The 9,002-nt window shown below is 40.1% G+C and overlaps 1 long non-coding RNA gene across 1 annotated transcript; it reads left to right on the top strand.

Annotated features, from left to right (window-relative positions):
• The first annotated feature begins 4,920 nt into the window (after positions 1–4,920).
• On the top strand, positions 4,921–8,559 carry LOC133215176 (uncharacterized). The gene is made up of 3 exons (XR_009726331.1): positions 4,921–5,078; positions 6,795–7,069; positions 8,266–8,559. It is a non-coding gene; the product is annotated as an uncharacterized LOC133215176 (long non-coding RNA).
• The last annotated feature ends 443 nt before the right edge of the window (positions 8,560–9,002 follow it).

Genomic DNA, 9,002 nt, shown 5'->3' with positions numbered 1-9,002 from the left:
CCTTTGAAAAGAGGTTTTTCACTGAGTCTGATCTGCAAGGAGTTGCCACCATGAATATTTTGAAAACAGACTGATGTAAAACTTGAATTACAGCCCTTCAATCTACCTGATATGTAGTTTTCATTGGTGGCTTTTATTGATACATTTAATGTTCATCTAGGATTCTGGTTATATCTGGCAATAGGAAAAAAAATAATAGAGGAAGTTTTAAAGAATTAATTGTTTCATCTTTTTCTAACATAATTATAAATTAGGTTTATAATCAAGTGTAACATTTATTAGAAGCTAAATTTGAATGACAATAATTTTGCTATGATTGTTTTTGATGATAAACTGGAAACAGCATACAGTGATCACTACCACATGTATTTAGACTTGGGTTGGCTAGACTTGTATTCTCCCAGGGAAACTGGGTACTTCAACTGGATTTCATTTTTTAAAATTTATATCTCACTGAGAAATTTCCAACTTAGTTTCCAATCTATTTATTCACAAGAATTCTTAGGGTTTCCACTAACTGTTGCAGATGTTCTTTGCTAGCCTTGGTTCCGCAATCTTGGAACAAGCTCTCAGGAGAGAAAAGGCCTATTTTACGGGATCAGGCTGTTTTTTCACACTGAAGTTAAAAGGGCTAGCTGTATCATGTTGCAAACAACAGCAAATTATCTGAACAGATAGATTCCTGTTCATTACGAGGATAAATGAGCACGTACACACACACACACACAGATAGACACACAGGCATATGGATATGTATGCATGAACTGTTTGGGAGTAAATCTGAGAAAGAAAATGGGGGAGGGATGAGGTTGGAAAAAGTTAATGAGAGAAAAATAACCCCCTTGGGCTTAACTCTGCTCCTGTCAAAGGGTAATAAAGGGGTTTTGTTTGTTTTGCTTTGTCTTGTTTTTCCCCCCAATGAAAACAAATGACTGAGGCCTGATCCTGTTCTTGGCAAAATTATTGTAAAACCTAGAGCTGGAAGTTGAGCAAAAAAGGGGTGTCTGTTGCTGCTTGCCCGGAAAGAGGAGCTTGGAAGTTTAGGGCCTAAACCAGTACTGTGACATTAATGTCAGGAAGTTTGGGCTTCTTTATTTAGGAAAAAGTGTCCATGTCTCTTTAGGTGCAGAAGTCAGTTGGATTCAGTGGTAACAAAGGACCCTGTTTCTCAGAGATTCTTAAGAGCTGCCAGATAAAATTAGGGTTTCATGAAAGGCTGAGAGAGTGCAGACGCTCATAAATAACGATGCTGTCCTCCTTCCTTCAACAGCGCTGCAGTGGGGCTCTTCTGGCAGCAGGCACTGTGTTAATGCTTTTAATATGCTCTAAAAATGAGTTTTATTTTTTAATGAAAGTCTTGCATGTTTTAAAGAAATTTTTGTCCTTAATGGGATACCAGAAGTTATTTTTGTTAAAGCAGTATAGCCATCTCTTCTTCCTCATCCAGAATGTGGAATTTCTACCTTAAAAATTCATCATAAATTGCATAAACCACATATCCATAGACCTCCTTGGAGTCACTCAGTCTCCCAGTTCTGCGTCTCTGGATGTCAGTTGTACCCTAGGTTGCACCTTACATGGTGAGGGTGGGAGCAGAGCGGGGTCATGGTTTGTCATTTGTTTTATTTATGGCAGAGGCTTTCCCCTATCCCGCTGGCTCTGTCCCAGTTGTCAACAGAAAGATAAAAGTGAAGAAAGTTGATAGAAAGGTTTCCTCTCTAATCCTTCCTCCCAGCCTAGAAATAATCCAAATATTTCTTCTTATAAATGTGAAGGTTTAATCTCATTTAAAATTTCGAATTGAATATTTGTGTCAGGCTGCAAAACTAACTGTTATATGGTAATATTTTGTGCCCCAGAAAACAGGTGTTTGCATTGTCCTAGTCAATTACTCAGATGACTCAAAACGGCTAAGTGTAAATGACAGTCAGGAGAAACCCCTTTTCAGGTTTTTTCCTTACTCTTTGTCTGTAAGAATTAAAACTATTCTGCTGATCTTTTTAGAAACAGATTAAAAAATTGCAAGCACAAGGACACATCACCAAAATAAAAAAAAAAAATATCGCAAGCCCTAAGCGAGCACATAACATTTAGCTGAAATCACCTTCTATTTGAGGCAAAAGACCCACCAAACAATTGAAGCAACAATAATAGTGAGCCTTCCCTCACTTGAGAGTGCTGGCATCCTCCATGCCTTTTGGTTTTGTTTCAGGAGGAAATCCACCTTCCAGCCATTCAGCCCCAGAAGCTCCTTGGAACAGGTGGTGTCTAAGCTCCAGGGGGAACCAGCAGGCTGAAAGGAAAGGCTCCCAATTGCCTCCTACCATAACCCAAGAAAATATTTAATTATTTGTGTTTCTTTATTGAAATACAGTCTCTTTTATAGCTGAGGCGATACAGACAGCTGTTCCATTTATTTCAAATGCTCCCTGTTTCTGGGGTAATCTTTTAGAGCTGGTAGCTGAACCTCTGAGCAGAGTCTGCTTGACTACTTAAATAGGGGTGAAAACCCAGAGTCTGGAGACTGAGGGGAACTTTTCTGGTAGTTCTGGTTAATGAATTTAAATTTTCTTATTATTCTTTTCTTTATCTTGAGGCCAGACAATCTTCCCACAGGAACTGAGTTCAAGTAACAAAACAATTTGTAAAAACCTTCATCAAAACTGAATCTTACTGTGTAATGTAATCTCTCCTTGGGCGAGGATTTTGTTTTTCCTTTGACCAAGCTATATTGCTGGCAGTTTGGTGACTCCAGAATCTGTGAGTCACATCTTGATCTGTAAAGAAGCTGGGGCACGTGCACCAGAGTATACTGCACTTGCTTTTCCCATTGCTACTGTCGACGAGTGTTGCCAATTTCATTAGCGTGGCTAACGGTTCTAATTTACTTCTGGTTTATATTGGCTTCAGTGAAAGCAAATACAGTAACCCTTCACTTTAGGTGGCACCAGTAGAACTAGATGTGTTATGCCACAGCACAGCCAAAAGAAATAGAGTTAGTTCTTGGAAACAGACTTATTTACATGATATATTCTTGTTAGTGCTATACTGTCATAGCTGTCTACATGCTTAACAGACCTGGACACAAAGATCTGGAGAAGGATTGTAAAAGAAACAGGGAAAAGTGGAACAAAATAAGTGAATTACTGGAAATAACAGAGAAAACAAAAAATTGATACCCACTGAAATGCAAAATTGAGACAAGAGAAAAACATCGATAACTTAAAAGAAGGAATTGAATGTAGTCACACTCAGGTCCTCTACATTTAAAAAAACCCCAACAGCAAACAAACAGAGAGTGGTAACCACTATAAGTAGATGCATTCTGGCCACTCCAGGTGTGTGTGGACTCTGCTGTCTGCAAACTGCCAAAGCCAGCTCTTGGCATCTATAAAAACCACAGTTTGTTCCCTTCTTTTTCTTGTCACTTGGATGTCTGGGACTTCTGTTGCTATTAAATCTAGGTAGTAATACATGTTAATGTATTAATGCAGATTATTTTGTCAGGACCAGGAACAGGACATACCAGATGAATCTTTTACAACACTGAGCACATGTGATGTTAGTCCATGAAAGGGAGAAAGCAAAGAACTGAGCATAAGACACTTTGGATAAATGTTGAAAACTGCTGGGCCTTGACAATCTTGCAAGACACCACAAATACTGTAATCTTGGTTTGTGAGATGGAGGCTGTGGGGAAGCTAAAGCATTTAAATATTGATAAATAAGCATATATGTTTTAAAAAATTGTCTGACATAATCCCAAATTACAACCTACACTGAATTTGTAGATCTGCAGTGCACTCTGAAGAAGTGTTAAAGGGAAATTATGTTCTTCATTCATTGGCACACTGGCAGAAGAAGAGATTAATCACTATCATTTTCTTCAGTAATTTCAAGGGGTGTGGAGAAGGCTTTCAGAACAATTCAAATATCTGAATTGCAGAGCACCAAGTGAAAGGAGACAATTGCAGCTAATTTCTGTGAACTATGTTGCCCAATGGCAAAACATATTTTCTTTTTGAGGAATGCATATTCCAGATATCTGCTGCTGGCATTTTGTCATCTGCTTCATCGGATGCTGTGCTTCCTGTTTTGGATTGTATCCTGACCACATGTGGTAACTAACTTTTATCAAATTTGACAGCAGACCACTGTTAGATAGACTAGTTTTTGAAAAAATTGTGGAACTCTTTGGACTTAAATACAAGGAAGTTCAAACCCAGCTGGCCACCCTCCAGTGGGCTTTGTGTAAAACTGCTCTGGTTGAAGACTATTAAGGACATTCTCTTAAAAATAATCTCTAAATCAATTTTGAGACATTACAAGTCCATAGCTTGTCTCACTTTAGGGAAATTGTCTGGAAAGTTTAATTTCTTGAAGGCAAGTAAAGATGACTTTTCCAGATATCAAACAGAGGAAGCCTGATTGTGACATCTCCATAAATGCTCAGGTTACAGCTGCCAATTTTAAAGCCAAGAAATACTCTATGAAAGGGGGGTGACAAAACCTGTCTTTGGAAACTCTGGGTTCAGGGTCTGACTGGGAGAGTATGAATCCTAAGAAGACAAGCCTATTTCTACGCAGTTTCCAGTCATCAAAGGAAAACTGTGTGGAACTTCAAGAGAATATTCACCTTTCAATCAACTCATCAATTTCTAAAGCAGAGATGTAATTCTGTGTTGAATTTTATTGTACGACTTACAGACTTTCAGAAAGGATCTAATTTCTACAGGACATTTCTCCATGTCTTTATTGGCTTCATCTGTATTATATTACTTTCAATATAAGGAAGAAGCTCTTTACTATGAAGGTGGTGAGGCACTGGAACAGATTGCCCGAGGATGTTGTGAATGCTCCATCCCTGGCAGTGTTCAGGGCCAAGTTGGAAGGAGTCTTAGGTGGCATGGTTTAGTTTATGGTAGAGGGGGTTGGAACTAGATGATCTTAAGGTCCTTCCCAACCTATTCTATGATTCTGTGATTCTATATTCTATAGGATTTTCTACATGGATGAGGAAAAGCCCTTTATTACCTGAAACAAGGCAAACCTGTCCATGTAAAAGCCATGGTGTGAAGGTATGTGTAAATGGCTCAGTTCAGTCTCATGCAGAGATACTGGAAGCCACCCCGGATATTTTTGCTGGCCTATGGGAAGCATTATGGCTGTATTAACACAGAATTCCACCCAGGCTCATATTGTTCGCTTCTCAGCTGAGTTTCTAGCCTATAAATGGTGTTGTACTGATGCAAAGAGTATTTTGGTGGTTCCACAGTAACCTATTTAGATTCCACTTGGCCTTTTTGGGGCATCACATCCTGTTAAGCAGATTCTCCAAAAGTGGCTGGAAGGAAGAAAACACTTGTGTGAGAGATGACTCACCCAATGTAAATTGAATTCACTGCATTCCCTATGGAAGGTGTCAACCAACGGGAATGCCAAATGCAATTATTTACTGTTGATCCCGATCTTAGAAATTATCTTCCAAGGAATAAGCAGACTAATGCACAGTGAGGAGGAGGAAAGTGTTTCTAGTGTGGTTGAACAGGTTAGCCACAGGCCTAGTGATCTGACCTAAGGCACTTGAGCTGAAGTTTTCAAATGCCTCTGCCTTCCCACTTGTGCACTTTAACACAGTAAGAAATGAGTTCTTCTAAAGCACATATGAATCTGAGCCCAGACTATGTCTGAGATTTTAAAATAAAAGTTTAGAGCTTCCTAGAATGTACATAGAATCAGTGTTATATACCATAATTAACGCCGTTTTGTGATAATTTTTATTATTCTGTATCATGCAGCTTATGATTTCCATTAATAACAAAAGATTTTTCATTTGATTTTTGCAAGTGGATGGCTGTTTTATCTGCACAATAAAAACTGCAGTTTTAATTTAAAAATTCACCCCCTTTGCAACAGCCAGAAATTTCAGTCGCCACATGTGTCTGGATTCTTTTACATTATCCTAACACACATGCAATTGTTAAACTAGACTTTGACAATGAAATTAGTGTCACGGATAAAAAAAATAAGAGCTTTAGCTTCTAGGTGCACCTGTTTACAGCAACTAGGCAGGCTCAGAGTGTGTGTGTGTGTCAGTCTGCTGTTGCAGCTGTTCCATTACCATAAAACCCATGGTATTTATTAAGTTTTAAGGCTTTCTGAACTCCATAACTCTGGCTTACAAAGAGAGGCTGTAATGCTATGTCTGGACTGTGATAATAGTTCAGATAAAGATCCAGCATGTGACTCCTAATGACAGCATTAAGTCTATTGGAAGGAACTATATCAAACTATATGCAGTAAAGCAGACAGCAAATATGAACCATGAAGAATTAATGATTAACTACTCACTGCATGCTTCACTGGGAACAGCACTGCCATTGAAGGAGCCTGCAAACTCTGTGGAAGAAGTTAACTCACAAACTGGAATTGCACAACAAAATAAAAATCACAAATGCACTGCTTAAACTTTGGGTGCATATCTTTCACTGTAAGAAAGATATTTCCTTTGCAAATAAATGTTATGTTCCCAGTCTTGCAGGTAATTGCATATGGATGAGACACTCCTGTACCTTCAAAATACTACACACACACACTGAATTTAATGTCAGTCCCAGGCATGTCCACATGGATTCGGCTAAGGTGTAGGAGTCCCAGTTATGACAAGCAACCAAACTCTTAGACACTGCATTACATCTTTATTATTCTTTAAAGACTGCTTGTGGTTTTTCTTTTTCTAGGAGAAAGTTGTGTGGGATTACACTCATTAATCTTTGTGCATTCTGTAATTTCAGCAACCCATAACATTTGGAAGCTGACTTTGGAGGTGCCGCCTTGTAAATTACTTCAACATCCACGTCATTGAGATAATTGGCTGGAAACCTTAGAGAACCCAATGCCGTGGTTACTGACAGGCTGTGAAGTTAACATCCATTTCCCTCCATTCCTGGCAGTGAAGAATTGCTGCCTTGCAACTGCTCTTTTGTGTAAGATACAACTTTTGGCTCCTGCTGCCCTGGGAATTCAGTGGGAGATGAAAATAGTGGGCAGGAGCACCTGCCCCTCCCAGGTATGAAATCCTGCCGCCAGATGAGGTGTTGTGGGTCACCACTGCTCATGTCAACAGCCTGAGAGCCAGCCTGCTCTGCTGCAATTCAGGGTAGTGGTGCACTGGGGCTGCCTGACCCGGGCAGTTCCAGACCTACACATCCAGACCTAACCTACCCCTCCACCCTGAGCACCAAGGATGCTCAAGTGAGGGACAATGCTGTATGAAGCTCTTTCTGTAAGCAATGGAGGAAAGCAGACAACCCCAAAGGTCATTTCAGCCTGCCTCAGATTTAAATCATCTAGCTGTAGAAGACTGCATTGGCAGCATGAAATGATGATGCTCAAACCTTGAGGCTTGCTGGAAGTGCATGGTTGTTTACCTAAGTCAAGTGCCAAGTACAGAAATTATGTTTATGCCAATACAGTTCTATTTATGGCACTTCAATTTATCTTGCAGTCATGAATGGGCCTAATGAAAATGATGACAAGCTCCAGCATATTGAGGAAAATAGGTTATGATGTTCACTTCCTTAAGCTACAGAAAATTTTCAGTGTTAAACAAGAAGTACTTAATGGTTTGGGTCAGTATTTTGGCCCAGCATAGTGCAACTCTTGATAGCTCCACCTCCTGGCACTGTATCCCATTCCTTTATAACCAGTAAAGTTATAGTCAGTGCACGCTGATTCCATTTATACTCTTGCAGTGGTTTTGCATTTGTTTCCTGCTGCTACATCAGCAGAAATTTTAAGGAATCTGAATTAGTTCTGTCTTACAACAGGTAGGAACAGCTTAACCTCCTGTGGTTGCCTCACATCGGTTGGCTGCCACTCGCTCACCCTCCTCAACAGGACAGGAGGGAGAAAGTAAGATGGAAAGCTCGTGGGCTTAGATTAGGACAGGGAGATCACTCACCAAGTGAGTGATCACTGTTACAGACAAAATGTAAATTTAGTCACATGTGGGAACTCTCTTGCCTATTTTATTCAACCAAAAGTCAGGTCTCTAGTCTGCAGTTACTGATCAGGGTCCCTCTAAGGCCAGTGGAAAAAGACAGGCATGCTCAGATGCACATTCAGTATGTCTTAAAATATGGATGGATGGGTGGGCTAGACATCCCTTCAGATCCTCCTCCACTGGCTACAGAGCTAAACAAGACAAGATATTATTTCCTCCTTTCTCTTTCCTGGGCTGCTGGATGTCTACTCTAAAACAAGATGCTTCTCTGCCAGAGAAGAAACAGCCCTTCTTACTTGACAAGCTGATTTTAGTGGTCTGTGGATCAAACAGCTTCTAGAATTTCACCACCATGGAGGTCCAGCATCTCGTTATGATGTCACAACCTAGTACAAAAGCAGGACTTCTTGAAGTTTCATGCAAGTTTTTGAGTCTTTGAGTCTTGGGTATGTGCATGCATGTGTGTGTGTGTGCATTCACACATAAGGGTTCATGTGTCTGTGTTTGTGTGTTTATGCCTATACACTGCTAAAGGGAAGAGGCTAGGAAATGGGTTTGAGTGCAAGACTTGCGATCATCCAACCTGGTCATCAAACAGAGCTTTCTGGCTCTGTTTTGGACCACTCCACTCCAAGACAAATCTTCTCAGGAAAGCCCAAGCCAATTGGTGCCAAATGACTTTTGATTTAGCTGCAGAGACACAGCTATTACCTGTGCTATAACATTAGATTACTGTGTGCTAAATCGGCCTGAGGTACAAATAAAGTATTGGGTTTCAAGGAAGAAGTCAGGAAGTGTTTTAAAAATAAGGATGTGGAATGATGACTTTATGGAAGAGGTCCAGTTTCTTAAACAAAGTCATATGGAGCCATTTGAGATGCCCTGAGGTATCAAACATGTCCACTCAGTGCTGCGAAAGACAGCAAAAACCTATGGGGGATTTGCTTCTGGCATGGAAGCCAGGCACTCACTGGGCTATCCTGTGGTGCCTACAGTC

This window comes from Neopsephotus bourkii, unplaced genomic scaffold (genome assembly GCF_033783945.1).
Source record: "Neopsephotus bourkii isolate Nb327-2 ecotype Australia unplaced genomic scaffold, CSIRO-AGI_Nbou_v1 NB_960, whole genome shotgun sequence".
Classification (NCBI taxonomy): Eukaryota; Metazoa; Chordata; class Aves; order Psittaciformes; family Psittacidae; genus Neopsephotus; species Neopsephotus bourkii.
Note: the sequence above shows the minus strand (reverse complement) of the source record. Positions and strands in the feature narration are given on the sequence as shown.